This window comes from Mercenaria mercenaria, unplaced genomic scaffold, assembly GCF_021730395.1.
Source record: "Mercenaria mercenaria strain notata unplaced genomic scaffold, MADL_Memer_1 contig_3885, whole genome shotgun sequence".
Lineage (NCBI taxonomy): Eukaryota > Metazoa > Mollusca > Bivalvia > Venerida > Veneridae > Mercenaria > Mercenaria mercenaria.
In genome coordinates this window covers 1,159-16,424 of record NW_026462068.1, presented here as the reverse complement: position 1 = coordinate 16,424, position 15,266 = coordinate 1,159, and the positions used below count along the sequence as shown (strand labels likewise).

The 15,266-nt window shown below is 35.2% G+C and overlaps 1 long non-coding RNA gene across 1 annotated transcript; it reads right to left on the bottom strand.

The window, feature by feature from the left end:
- Nucleotides 1–3,199: 3,199 nt before the first annotated feature.
- On the bottom strand, nucleotides 3,200–4,160 carry LOC128553490 (uncharacterized). Its single transcript, XR_008369357.1, has 2 exons — nucleotides 3,839–4,160; nucleotides 3,200–3,631 (listed from the first exon to the last, which is right to left on the bottom strand). It is a non-coding gene; the product is annotated as an uncharacterized LOC128553490 (long non-coding RNA).
- Nucleotides 4,161–15,266: the final 11,106 nt, after the last annotated feature.

Here is a 15,266-nt window from a genome sequence, read left to right as displayed (position 1 = left end):
ATGTTGGAAGGGATTAAGCATGCAAGTTTTTATTATCTAGATGAATCATAATATTTGATACTAAGATATGTTCCATCAATTTGGATGCAATGCAAGTAAGAGAGATGGGCCTGTAATTCATGGCTTTGCTGCGAGGGCCTTTTTTGTATACAGGGTTAACGATAGCCGTCATCCAGTCCTGTGGCACACTGCCAGTACCAAGTGAAGGCATGAAAATTTTAGTCAAATAAGGGGCAATTTGTAGGCTTATCTCTTTTAAGAGTCTTGGTGATATTTTATCTGGGCCTGAGGCCTTGTGAGGATTTAGATCTATAAGCAGTTTTGGTATCCCTTCATTTTCAATTGTGATATTAGGCATGGCATCTTGTAAGGTTTGGGTTTCCCCTAGTTCTGGCTACCATAACTTAACTGTCGCTGTTTTTAATTTCTGATGGTCTTGTCCATTATGTTAGGGAGAAACCCTATTTGGTTAACTAACCAGTATCAAACCGCAACATCTCGCACAGTCTCTCGTGAGAAACTGATGACATCATGCAACAGTTCAGAGCACGTGTTTATTTTTGAAAATAAAGATCAAATTTTTACCTATTTATGAGTTCAATTTAATCATAAACATAACAATTTTAGATAAAATTCATAAAAACATACCTAAGGTTTAAGCTTTCAGAAACGGTCAATGAATAACGATTCTATACCGCCTATTGGTTTTCAAAATGAAGAGTACCCTGATCAGGACACAACTGCAGTGGCAGACAAAATATTGCTGACAGAGGTACCAATTTGAAACTTGTGTGTATAACTTGCATCTATCATTTTATGCCAGATCAAAAGAGAAATCCGTTAGAAATATTTTAAAGTAAAAGGTTAAATCATTGCATTTCATTTGATCAAATTATAGCGTGACAGACTTTGGGCACGATTCCTGGTTAGGGTTTAGTACAGGATTCGTTTCAGCTCAGAGATCCGTAACAACTTATTAACATCTCCGAGTTGAAATGTTTTAGCTAGGTTTCCCCATATTCAAATTTTGATAATTCAGACAAAAATTTCAGACTTAAGGGTTTAGGTTTTGACAAAAAAAAAAAAAAAAACTGACTCAAATTGTTCATTTAAAATAGTAACTTTCTTTGTTGGACATGTACGTTTTATTCTATCAGAAATCAGTGTTGCTATTCCAAGTTCGGACGTGACGGAGACAGCTGCAGTCAAAAGTTATTGCGCTGTCCCGAAACGTCCTATTATTTTGGACTAACGGAGGTCCAGCTATTAGTTTCACCTTGATATGTTCATTTTATAAATGTTTGATGCAATATACACAAATGAGCATGCACAATTATTTTCAGTCGGTATTGGTGGCTTTCATGACTTTTCTCCAGGGCCGTATTTTCAGCCAGCTAACTATAGTTTCCAGGACCGTATCATAAGTCCGCTTATTGTCATTTAGACTCCATGTTGTAAGCGGTTTTGACCTACCTCAACAGATGAAATCATGATTTTTTTTTTAGATTTAAGAGGATATTTACCTTTGTCATCACAAACTGCTTGGACTGAAATACTATGAAATCCTTTTCTGTTGACGTAGGAAGCTTCATCGCCAGCAGGAGCCTGTATCCTTACGTGTGTTCCGTCGATACAACCTATCACGTTTGGGAAACCAGCGAGCTGATAAAATCCAGTAGAAATCTTTTTCTTTTCATCTGGAGTGGGCCATGATACAAAATCTTTAAAGTGGCCCAATAAAGCATTGGTCACACTATCTACTGCCCGACTGACGGTCCCTTTGTTGAAGCCCATAGTATCTCCTATTACTTGGTACATAGAACCAGTGGCAAAAAATCCCAATGCAATTACAATTTGTTGCTTAGGTGACAAAGCACAACTACGATGTGTGGGCCTCTTGAGGTCATCTAACAGTAAATTTTCAAGATAATTTATACCATTATTTGAAAAGCGGTACCTCTCCAATACAACATTTCATTGTCGTTTAGGTTCTGTACGTGGGTCGTGTGCCTATATTCACGTTGCTTTCGCACATTGACAAACAAAGCGGCAGCCATCTTGGAAAGCTCTGTTAAATTTTAACGGAGCTCCAAAGCTTGATTAGCAACAGAATTTAACATAACGATTAAATTTAATGATTCGTTATCAGATATAACGGACCGTTAAATTTAACAGCCTTTCGAACAACTGGCCCCTGAACTTCTTAGTTTTCCCGAGCGAATATTTTTGTTTGTGTTTGGGTCCGCGGAAGAAAACTTTTGTAAATTATGACTATAAGATAAAGTTAAAAGTTTGTTTCCAGATAATGCCGGTTGTTTTGTCACTAAGCAAGAGCCAGTTTTATCAACACGACGTTAAAAACATAGATTGCGTTACTGTGTTTAACCAGTTATAAGAAATGTAAGAGAAAGTTAATATGATGGCGATATGTGGATTTACAAAAACTTTAATAAGTCGGTTTACGAGAATCGTAAATATTATGGTAAATCGGAACTAACGAAAATAAACCTCGCATGTATCTCGCAAAGTTATGATATTAATAAGACGACCCAAACATGTATAAAATTGTAAAATCTTACTGTCAGAAACAGCCTGACTGTCAGATTTTAAAACTATTGTAGACAAATATGTCTTGAGTGTGCCTTTACAGGCAATGTCTTAATTAATCCGATTAATCAATAAGTATGACCGCCATAGCTTATAATGGACTTATCTTAAAAAATAAGTGTATTTGACTATGAAATAATTTCAGTCAGATCTTCCTTAAGTGCCTTTTGCATACGATGTTCTTCAGAAATCTTATCTGTCAACAAATACACGTTTAGGAGCATGGTCGCTTATACATGTAATTTAAACTATATATAGTTGGAACTTGAAAAACCTTCGGGCATAATTACCTTTGTCGATCCCATACAAAAGTTATTCAAGTTATTCCGATTTGTCAAACACGTGACCACGGGAGACTGTTGCCTCTTTTCCTTATATGTATATAGTGGCAGGACAGGTAATAAGTCTTATCCAAAGTTAGAAAATCGATCTCTGTAAAAGTATATTTTTCGGTCGCACAGGACGTAAGACTGCAGTTATGAGCGCTAATTACATGTAACAGAATCAACGGCAAGATTTTTCATGAAAGGCCACTCCCAGAACGCAATCACTCAAGTCCCCTCTCTACTACACAGTGATAAGACGAGAGAAGCACGGCATAAAATTGTTTAATTATAATTGTCATTTTGTTCTTCGGTCAAGTTTAAAGTTGGTCCCTTAAAGGTAGACATTAACATTATATTGGACTGCGCTTTTCTGTCAAAGTTATCATATTTGTCAACATGTAAATTAGTATTAGTATTATATTTGTACAATTTATAAAATATGACATTCATTAAAACAACTACAAACACAGAAATCAATATGATTTCAGATACGGCTTTATCCGTCAGTTTTGAATGATCTTTTACATTAGGTTTAGCACCATTTGCTTCGTTAGTTGCTGCCTGCTTCTGGTGACCGTTCGAGTTTCCATAGATATCCTCATTACCGCACTGTGTCATATATTTAGCAGCCAATAGTACGTAGCTCGCGTGTCTTGTCCCGTAAAGTGTTAATGAAACGTTATGCACTTTGGTTTTTGCTGCAATATATAAGAAGTTATGCTCAATGTCTTATACAGCATACCCATTTTAACTATTTCATAGAAGTTTTCTAAGGTAAAAGATCTTCTTAATGTATCCTTGTCGATTGAGTTACATGTACTACCGATAAATGCTATCTTTAGGTATAATTATTATGTTATACGTTTATAAACGATATTTTATAAATATGACTTATATATGCATACCTTTGGAATATTTGCTTTTTATTTTGACAATCCATTTTCCAAATGCTACTTCATCCCAGAAATGTACAGACACAAGGTTTCCATTCCTGCTGAACGGGGTTTCATCCTGTTACAAAATGACAGTTCATATTTAACAAGTTAAACATTTTCCTAATTTGGGAATTGAATCCACCTCTATAGTAAATCTATAAAAGTAACTATAACACATAGGCATACTTATAGGGCATTAAAGTTTATAAGATTCTTTCACTGGTTATAGGTGCAGATGGGAACTTCCGGCCTCGATGGTAACTGTTTAGGCGGTAACGAGGTTCCTACCGAGTTACCGCCTAAACAGTTACCCGAGGGCCGAGTATTCCCATCTGCACCTATAACCAGTGACAGAATCTTTTCTTGCACACCAATGTCAAGATATAACAATAAAAATAAAAACAGTCTAACAGCTTTCTTTTTAGAACTATTTCTTATAGCAGCGTATTAAAAGAAAGCGCGGGAAACCAACGTCCGTAAACAGGAAAGACGTCTTGACGTTTCAAAGACAAATAACAATGTTTAGTTCCAGTTTTGTTTTATCAGTTGCAGCGTAACGTTATGATTTTTTTTTGGATAAAATAACGTGTTTTGAATCGGGAAATATACTATCAGGAACAAAGAGGAACTGTCAATGTACTGGAGTTTTATTCCGTTTTACGAAATAAAACATAAATAACTACATACATCTTCTACATATATGTAGTTCGTAATACGTCATTTAAAACACGAGAGTCATCTTACACCCCGGAGTGTCAGATGGATTTTTCCAGCACCGGTAAAAATTCCGGAAATCTCCGTCTGGTATGCAAGAAATAACGGTCTAGCATATCCATATCCATAACTAAAAAAGTGCATTAATTTGATGTATTATGAAGAAGAAATGAAATGTTAAAATCGGACATATATTTGGCGATAAACAGAATTCACCACCGAAGTCACGATGGTGATGTCACGACAGTGTTAAGCTTATTCATTAGGACACAATTTTCGACATTCCCTTAATCATAGTTCATATGTTTATACCGGTGTCGCGTGAATATCACACGCGTGGTAATATTACCACGCGTGTGATAATTACGCGGCGGCGTGAGAATCGCACGGTTCCGGGTATAGCCGTGATAATCGCACGGGCGGTCTAAGCTTTAGATATATATACCAGTATGATACATAAAATTATTCAGGAATGATTTCTGCATCAATGGGTATAAAATAATTGGGTGTTCAGGCGCGTATCAATTCGGGGTTGTGCATCAAAGCCACATACTTTGAAAAAAAATGGGATTTTTTTTTCATAAATATAATCAAGTCTTTCTTTTTAGAATAGTTTCAATATTTTATCTGAATTGGACTGATATGAATATTAGGAATCCGGGGGCGGACAATGATTGGGAAAACACGTGCGTGCATACTAAAATATAATAATATTTTGGTAAAATTTTTATTTAAGGGAAACAATTATATTCTGTATAAGCGGACTATTTATGTGCGTGGAAACATAAGTATAGCATTGCATGCTCTCCTTTTTTGAAAGAAATAATGAAATCTAACTATCTTCGAAATCAATTATAAATATGTTTGTGCACTGCAATAAAACGAAACGTTTAATGATGAGCTTTATAGAAACCAGGGTCGGATTATAACTGACGCCTTTTTGATAGAGAAATATGACGTACAGCGTATGTTAAAATATACGGGTGTTGTTAGTTTTAGACATATATACAATAACCACGTACAAGATTATCAAGAATGATATTTTATATTCAGGTGCGTAGCAACTCGGTGTGTGCATAAAAGCAACATAGTTTTAAGAAAAAGGAAAGTTTTTTTTTGTTTTTGTTTTTCATAAACAAAATGATTCAGACCTTTTTATAGTAGTGTTAAATTGTTAATACTTCTCCGTACATTTATTTTTAAACCGAATATTATGAACTGATACAATCTTTAATAATCCAGGGGCGGCTAGAAGCTGATACGAACTTTAAAAAATCCAGGGGCGGCTAGTGAGGAGTATACTACGATAAATGTCTATGCGGGCGGCGTATATATGATATACCTATATAATGCAAAAATAAATTCAGAATGCTTCTGCGTCTATTTTTAAAACTTTATTTTCCAGTGCGTGGCTTGAGGCCTTTCGCAAGGGTGCACACTAAATGTAATAACATTTTGATAAAAAATATATTTATTTCTATTTAAAGAAAATAATTATTCTGTATTGAGCAATTATCTGCGTGGTAACAGAGCATCCTGTGGAATTAATTTCGAAGTGATTTTTCCGTGTAGTGCATTAAAATCAAATGTTTAACGGCGAGTTGATTCTTAAAAGAAACAAGACAGAAGCGGTTACTTAGCATTTTTGCGGTTCGGCGTGTGGCCGTTAATATTAAATGGACGTTGTTAGTCTAAGTTGGAACAACTGATACGTATTAGACCTTCTGGTTTAAGACATGTATAGAATACGAGTACGATGTATTAATTTTTTTCAAGAATGATTCCAGCATTTAATGGCGTAATTTTTTTAATATTCAGGTGTGAAGAAACTCGGGTGTGAGCACCAAAGCAACATATGTTAAAAAATGGAAAATTAATAAAGTATTTCATATTAAAATTTCTCTTAAAAGGTTTCCGTATATTGTGATAATTACTCGGCGGCGTGAGAATCACACGGTTTCGGGTATAGCCGTGATAATCGCACGGGCGGTTTTAGTTTTACACATATTTACCAAAATGATGCATAAAATTATTCAGGAATGATTTCTGCATCAACGGATATAAAATAATTGGGTATTCAGGCGCGTATCAATTCGAGGTGAGCATCAAAGTCACATACCTTGAAAAAAAAAAGGATTTTTTATGAAAATATTTGCCTTTCTTTTTAAAATAGTTTTAGTTTTATTCAATATATTTTATCTAAATTGGACTGAAATGCTTAACCACGAGCACTGGCACCAGATCAGAAAGAAAATGCCTCCGTACGTGTTATACCCTACCCCTAGGTATTCTATAAGAACCATGGTCATGAACGGGAAAATATACTAACCCGTTTCAATCGCGCATTTCATACCTAAAACACGCAGTGCGGTAAATGTGTACTATGGATATCAAACAAGTGGTAATTTATCTTCCATTGAGTACCGGTCGCATTTCTTTAATACATCTTATCTTAGAAAAACAACGCGTAGTTTATAGTAATTTCAACGTAACACAAAAAAACTTGCTTGAACTTCCTGGTGAGTTCCGTTCTAGATTAAAAAACCATTCTGATTGGCTGTTGTGAAAATGTATGTCAATCGTCGCTTTACTACCGTGTTCGCTAAATGTGAAAATGCAGCATTAATGTGCAAAATGAATTAAATAAACAGAACAGATGCAGACCAATGTACGATTTCAAATTAAATATCGTATACAAGATGAATTTCATTCATCATTTCGAGTTTTAGTGTAAAATTGTGATTTTTTTTAAATTCTGTTTTTGTTTGTTTACGTTTCGCCAAACATGTGCACACTGTCGTGACCTCTAGACCGGATGTTCATTAGGGAAGGTCAAGCAAGTTTTTTCTGTAACGTTGACGAAATCATAAAATATGTTGATAATCTCAGCAATATGGAATATTGAGACAATGTGACTGGTGCACGATGGAAGATAAATTATCGCTTGTTCAATATGCTACATACCCATTCACCGAACTGCGCGTTTAAGTTGAGAAATGTACGATTGAAACGGGTTAGTCTAATTTCCCGTTCACGACCATGGTTCTTATAGAATACCTAGGGGTAGGGTATAACACGTACGGAGGCATTTTCTTTCTGATCTGGTGCCAGTGACCACGAGCTGATAAATTATGAAATAATCCAGTGCCTGGGCGGGTACTAGGCATTTTTTGCGGCGTATGTATTTATTTATTTATTTAATATTCATGTGTGTAGTAACTCTATAGTGAGCATCAAAGCAACATATTTTGAAAAAAAAATGGGAAAAGTAATAAAGTAATTCATATTAAAAGTTGTCTTAAGGTTTCCGTATCTTGCGATAACTACGCGGAGGCGTGAGAATCACACGGTTTCGGGTATAGCCGTGATAATCGCACGGACTGTCTTAGTTTTAGACATATGTACATATATGGTAAATAAAATTATTCAGGAATGATTGCTGCATAAACGGGTATAAATTATTGGGTATTCAGGCGCGTATCAAATCGGTCGTGTGCATCAAAGCCACATCCTTTGAAAAAAACGGCGTGAGAATCACACGGTTTCGGGTATAGCCGTGATAATCGCACAGGCGGTCTTAGTGTTAGACATATATACTTTGAAAACGAGATGCCCAAGGGCAAGATGTCGAGCCCGTCGGCTGACAAAATGACTCGGAGTTGCACACGAAACTCTGTCTCACTGAGACAAACATTTGTGCCAAATAAAACAATTGTGTCAGGTTATTTTATAATTCCACATTCAATGACAAAGTTTTTGTCCGGACAAGGTCAATTATAGCCACATTTGACCTTTAAACTCCAAGTGTGACCTTAACCTTTGAGATATTGACACAGGTGTTTGCGCGCGATACGCCGTCTCATGGTGATGAAGAATTGTGCCAAATTATTTTAAAATCCCACATTCAATGACAAAGTTATTGTCCGGACAAGGTCAATTATAGCAATATTGGACCATTAAACTCCAAGTGTGACCTTGACCATTAAGATATTGACGCCGGTGTTGCATGTGACACACCATCTCACGATGGTGACAATTGTGCCAGGTCATTTTATAATTCCACTTTCAATGACGAAGTTATTGTCCAGACAAAGTCAGTAATAGCCGTATTTGACCTTTAAACTCAGTGTGACCTTGACCGTAAGAAGTTGACACGGGTGTTGCACGCGACACGCCGTCTAATGATTGGTGAACAATTGTGATAAGTTATTTTAAAATCCCACATCAATCAAAGACAACTTATGGTCAGGACAAAGAAATACGGACTGACACCGAAAATCCATTTGGACAACGGGCTCTACAAAAAACGGCGTGAGAATCACACGGTTTCGGGTATAGCTGTGATAATCGCACGGGCGGCCTTAGCTTTAAGACATATATAACAATATGATATATAAAATTATTCAGGAACGATTTCTGCATCAATGGGTATAAATACTTGGGTATTCAGGCGCGCAAACAAATCGGGGGTATGCATCAAAGCCACATACCTTGGGATTTTTTTTTCATAAAAATAAAATGTCTTTTCTTTTTAGAATAGTTTTTATTATTTTCTATATATTTTATTTAAATTGGACTTATATGACCAATCTCTCTATCAACTTAATGATCCTAGGCTCAAGAGTTTTTGAGTTATCATCCGGAAACCGATTGCATACCGACCGACTGACAAACATCTGCAAAACAATATACCCCTCCTTCTCCGAAGTGGGGGGGGGGGGGGGGGGGGGGCATAAAAATGTCAATGTGCATGTCATAATGAAAACAATCGAGGCCTTTTTTGATTAATTTTCTAATTTACCAAGGTTCATCGTTCTGATGCTGCAGTTTTTAACCACCCGGACTAACGCCTTGATTACTAATAAACAAGGAAATAAAGCTCTATATATTCTGCGATAAACAACGGTTGACGCATGGACTGGTAAGAGACCATTACGACATCAATTATGACGTCAGATTACAGCATGACGTCCGATATATTACCCCTCGGGTAAATGAAGTCTAACATAATTTTTATCTAAGTAGGTCAATCAAAAAATATGAGCCGTGCCATGAGAAAACCAACATAGTGGGTTTGCGACCAGCATGGATCCGGAACAGCCAGCACATCCGCACATTCTGGTCAGGATCTATGCTGTTCGCTTTTAAAGCCTATTGGAATTGGAGAAACTCTTAGCGAACAGCATGGATCCTGACAAAATTGCGCGGATGCGCAGTCTGGTCCGGACCCATGCTGGTCGCAACCCACTATGCTGATTTTCTCATGGCGCGGCTCATTAATTTATAGTTATCAGGTATGAAACTCTAAGACTCTTTAAAAATATTTGTCAAGAAGTGTTTAACAAAATGGATGGGTTTAAACTGGATGGGAGTTAAATGGAAAATCATAAGAAACGATCTTTTATGAAACTTTCAACATTTATTTTATGTTTTATTATTAATAAATCAACAAATTATAGGATCTAAACACCAACTGTTACAATGTATAATAACGTGTCTTTCCTAATAATGCCATAGAAGCACAGATGCAAATTTATTTCAATATTAAAGACTTATCCATCATTTAAGGGAAAAAATTCTCAGAAGATTAAGGTTATAGACCTATGTACAGAATTTACACAAATCAAAGCCACTAACCCACACATCCTGTGGTGAGAATTTATAAATTTACCTATATTCACCTTTATGTTGCATATTTGAAGTTCTAACAATGTACTTTTCATCCAGTTCTGCCCAATACTGCTATTTTCCTAATAAATCAAAAATACTTTAGACGAGAGTGCTACACATTAAATATCATCAGGATAAAAAATTCATTGTAACAGTCCCTTTTGACCTATGGGTCACATACTAGTCAGGGCCAATCTCCATATCATGTTTGAGGGTCCTAGGCTCAAATGCTGCATTTTTGTACTGGCATGACTATTTCTTACCCTGGAAGACTTACATAACATTTTAAAGCAATCTCATTAGATGCTGCTGAGATATATATTCATTTACATAAAATAAAGGGAGGTTATTTGTCATAAATTCAGTCAAAAGTTATCTACCCTGATTGTCCGAGTCCATCTCATGGCATAAATGACACTTCAAATCAGTATCTTCATTGGTTACAGAGATACACCTATTTTAACAAGAAACGAAGGAATGTAACTTGACATAAAAAACAGTCAATATAATCTACAATAATTGCCTCTGTCCAACTAATGACAATAATGAAATTTCAAATGAGTCCTATATATATGCTTACTGAGATAAACCCATTTTTATAAAAATCAGGGAAGGTAATCATGTTTGGTACATCATGTGAAGATACACAGTACAAGTTTCACAAAATATATAAGAGAAGTATTCAATCTATAAACATTAAATAAAGAGTTATAAAAATGGCTATATTTACCATGGAAGACAAAAAAAAGCCTTTAAACCAATTTCATTAGAAGTGCAAATATAATATTTACTAAACAAGAGCTGTCCTTTAAGAACCCAAGTCGACTATTGAAATATTGTACAAAAAGCGGAAATTATTCCCCAAAAGAAAATATCAAAAGAGTTTTAAGTTGAAAGGGGACTATTTGCCCAAAACATATCAGGTTAGGGGGACTTGTTTTCAACTAGTTTTAAAACCCCAAAGAAACATTTTAAAGTTTAATTCAATTTGATTAGTTTTAGGGATAGTAATTGCATGTTAACTTTAACAGTTTTTTTTAAGCCCAAAAGGGGGCAAAATTTTGCCAAAAAATGTTAAGAGTTAGGAATTGCCCCAGTGGGTTGGTAATTGCCCTTGAAAAAAAAATAATAAGTTTCAAAGTATATGCCTTTTGGAAATAGCTGTATGAAAACCCCCCCAAAACTTTAACCAGGTTTTTAAAGAAAAAGGGGGCTAATTTGCCAAAATAATGCAGATTATGGGATTTGGGTTTGCTATAATATTTTTAAACCCCCCGAAAAAACCATGTGAAGTTTAAATTCAATTTGTTTGTTTTGGAGATAGTAACTTGCATGTAAAACTTTAACCAGAATTTTTGGGTCCAAAAGGGGGTTAATTGCCCAAATACGTGTCAGAGTTTGGGACTTGCCCCAGTGAGGTAGGTAATTGCCCTAGAAAAAGAAAAAAAACTTTAAAATTTAGCCTTTTAGTAATGGTATGTACTTGCACGCAAACCTTTAACCAAAATTTTTAAGTCCAAAAGGGGGCATAATTTGGAAAAAATACATGTCAGAGTTATGGGGGCTTGACCAGTGAGGTAGGTAATTGATCTAGAAAAAGAAAAAATAGTTTCAAATCTATAACCCTTTTGTATGTGTATGTATTGACGAAAAACTTTAAACCAAAATTTCTAAGCCCAAAAAGGGGGGATTTTGGCCAAAATGAGGTTGGTTATGGGACTTGGTGTATCACTAGTTTTATCCCCCCGAAACTGTGAAGTTTCAATTCAATTTTGCATTTTTTGGAGATAGTAACTTGATGTAAAACTTTAACCAAAATTTTCAAAGCCAAAAGGGGCATAATTTGCTCAAAATAATGTAGAGTTAAGGGACTTGACCCAGGGGGTTTGGTAATTCCCTAGAAAAAGAATAAATAAGTTTAAAGTATACCCTTTAAAATGTAGTGTATGTACTTGATGAAAAAAAATTTAAACCCAAAGGTGTGAGGGCCGACGCCGCGCCGACGCGACCCCGGGGTGAGTAAAATAGCTGATATTCTTTGAATTCGAGTAAAAAATAAAGGGAGGTACTTTTGTCATAAATTCAGTAATTGTATTTCATGACTGCCCCAAGCAATTGATGGCAATAACAGTATCTTCATTGTTCCCTGATTACCCATTTCAATTTGAAAAAAAGGGAGGTGAATTGAAAAAAATCTTTTTTCCATGTTATCACCTGTTGTTCATTAGCTGCCGACTTTTGGTGCTGGATAGTGACCCGGGGCAATCTGAGAAACTGGAGTGTCATTTTGTGTTTAATGACTCCAAAACGGCGGATGAAGATATTGAAAAAAAAAAATAAGTCTGTTTTAAAAATTTAAAGTAATATGAGAGATAAAGATAAAGTGTATCAAAACACTATAAAAAGTACATTTTAAGAAAAAACGGGCACTTTTCATTAAAAGGGGTTGATCTTGTGTAATTGATGTGGGTGATGTTGATGATGTTGAACAACTATTTTGTTTTTTATTGTAATGGTAAGGACTTAGGGTAAAAAAGCTATATGTCAAAATTTTTTAAAAATGTGGACTTGTACAAAAACAAACAATTTTCAAAGTCCAAAAGGGACATAATTTAAAACCAAAAAATACTTACAGTGTTATAAAATTTGCCTATATAGGGGAGATTTTATCAAAAACAAGTGACAAAAGTTTCAAAGGGCCATAGTTCAGTCAAACCCTTGATGGGGTTATGTATTCTTGCCAAAAACTTGGAAAAAATGATGATACATTACTTTTTGAAAATTTAATCTGAAAAAAGGTCCTTTTAAATTAGGGATGGAAAGAAAAATTAAACCTGGTGAAATGCCAATGTTGATCCCTGGCGAGTATGATAGTCCCTTTATTTTTCAATTTTTTACTTTAAATGAAAACCTCCTAGAAACTGTGTTCTAAAAAAGGCCACTTAAAAGTAATCTGGAATTAATTCATATATAAAAGCCCTGCAAAAATAAAATTTTCAAAAACGGAAAAAAAATTCATTTCTTTGACATTTTAAAAAGGGCCTGGCTTTGGTATGAATCCACTGGACGCATGATGTGCCAAGAAAGCAACTTAAAAAGCGTGTTTGACCCAAAGTGTAGAAAAATTTTTATAATGATGTCACTTAATTGCAGTATCAAATGACAAATAAATTGCATACTGAATGCCTAAATTTTTGGGTTTTATCCAAAACATTTTTCCCTTTTTAAAACATTCTTTTTAACAAGTTGTTTTGCTTTCTAAAAATGTATTTATAGAAGGTCACACTGACATTGCACTTGATGTAGCAAAAAAAAAACAACAAAAAAAAACAAAAAAAGGGCCAGAGGCCTGTATCGCCCCTGTTATCATTGCACTTAAGGCAGTCTTCAAGGTAAAAGATCCAATAAAAGCAATCAAAAAAAATTATGAGAAAAAAAAAAGTTTTAAATTTTTTTAAAGTAACTTTAAAAAAAAGATTTTAAAACTTTTTGCAGGGTCCAAGGCAATGCTACTGTCAAAAATTAAGCTTAGGGCCCTTTGGTTTATTTTTTTGAAAAATTTTGAAGATTTTTTATGTCAATCAAAAAAACCCCCTGGGGCGGGGTCATGATTTGAATAAATTTTTTAAAAAGTCTATGGCAATGCTACATGTCAAAGTCTAAGATCTGGCCTTTGGTTTATTTTATTAAATTTTTTTAAAATTTTCGATGAAAAATCAAGTGACCTTAGGGCGGGGTAATTTTGACCCCGGGGGGGCATGATTTGAACAAATTTTGTAGAGGTCCCTAGGTAAATGTACAAGTGAAATATCTGGCTCTAGGCCCTTTGGTTTATTTTTTGAATTTTTTTGAAGATTTTTCCCATGTAAATCAAATCACCCTGGGGCGGGTCAATTTTGACCCCGGGGGCGTGATTTGAACAAATTTGTAGGGTTCACTAGGCAAAGCTACAAGGAAAAATATAGGCTAGGCCATTGGTTTTTTTTCAAATTTTTTTTAATATTTTCCCCATGAAAATCAAGTGACCCCAGGGCAGGGTCAATTTTGACCCCCAGGTCATAATTTGAACAATTTAGTAGGGGCCATAGGGGGAATACACTGTCAAAAAAACTAAACTCTAGGACTTCTGGTTTTGAGAAGAAGATTTTTTTTTATTTTCCCAGTCCCCTTTGGTTAACCTGTACGGACGGACGAACGGCGGACGGCAGGCGATCATATATGCCTCCCCCATAGTTTTATGCCGGGGGCATAAAAAAAAGGGCATCCCCCTGAAAAAATTGCGACGTTTTTCCCCTTTTCAAAATGTGATACGTATCTTAGAAAGCTAAAAGAATTTTAACTTAACCCTTTTCCCTGCTAAATTTCTAAAAGGACTGGTCCCCCATCGATTTGGCATAACATTTATTATTAAAGGGGGGTTTTTTGAAAAATTTACCCACTGAATAGCGAACATTGCAGACCTGATCAGACTGCACGGATGGCGGCTGACTTGGTTGCACTGGTCGCAAAGGGAATCATTGCCCAGCAGGCTAAAGGTTAAAAAATAAAAAGAACCAAATGCTTCGAGGGTTTAGTGCGAGCTAAAATTTTTGTTGATGGTAACACCTATGCAGCTCACAGCTCCATTAAGATGAGTTAAAAAAAAGGGAAAACAAATATGAATAAACTTACAAAAATCACTGCCTGAAAAGTTCTCATCCAAAAGAAGTATTCCACTGGTGCAAGTGTTGAGTTTTTATTTCATTGTCTTAATGGAAAAATTTTTTAATTTTTAGATTACTTTAAGAAAAAATCATAGTGCAAAGATATATAAACACAAGGTAAAACAAAAATGTCTATTAATGCCTATGGGATGTTGCCCCCCGTAAAAACACTGATTTTCTGTAGAAGTCCTAGATTACATACAAAAAAAAAAAAATTTTTAAAATTGTGATATAGCTAGTCTACAACCTTTTTGATTAATTAAAGTAATGTCTCAAAACAAAAACACAAATTAGACTGGCATTGACACTAT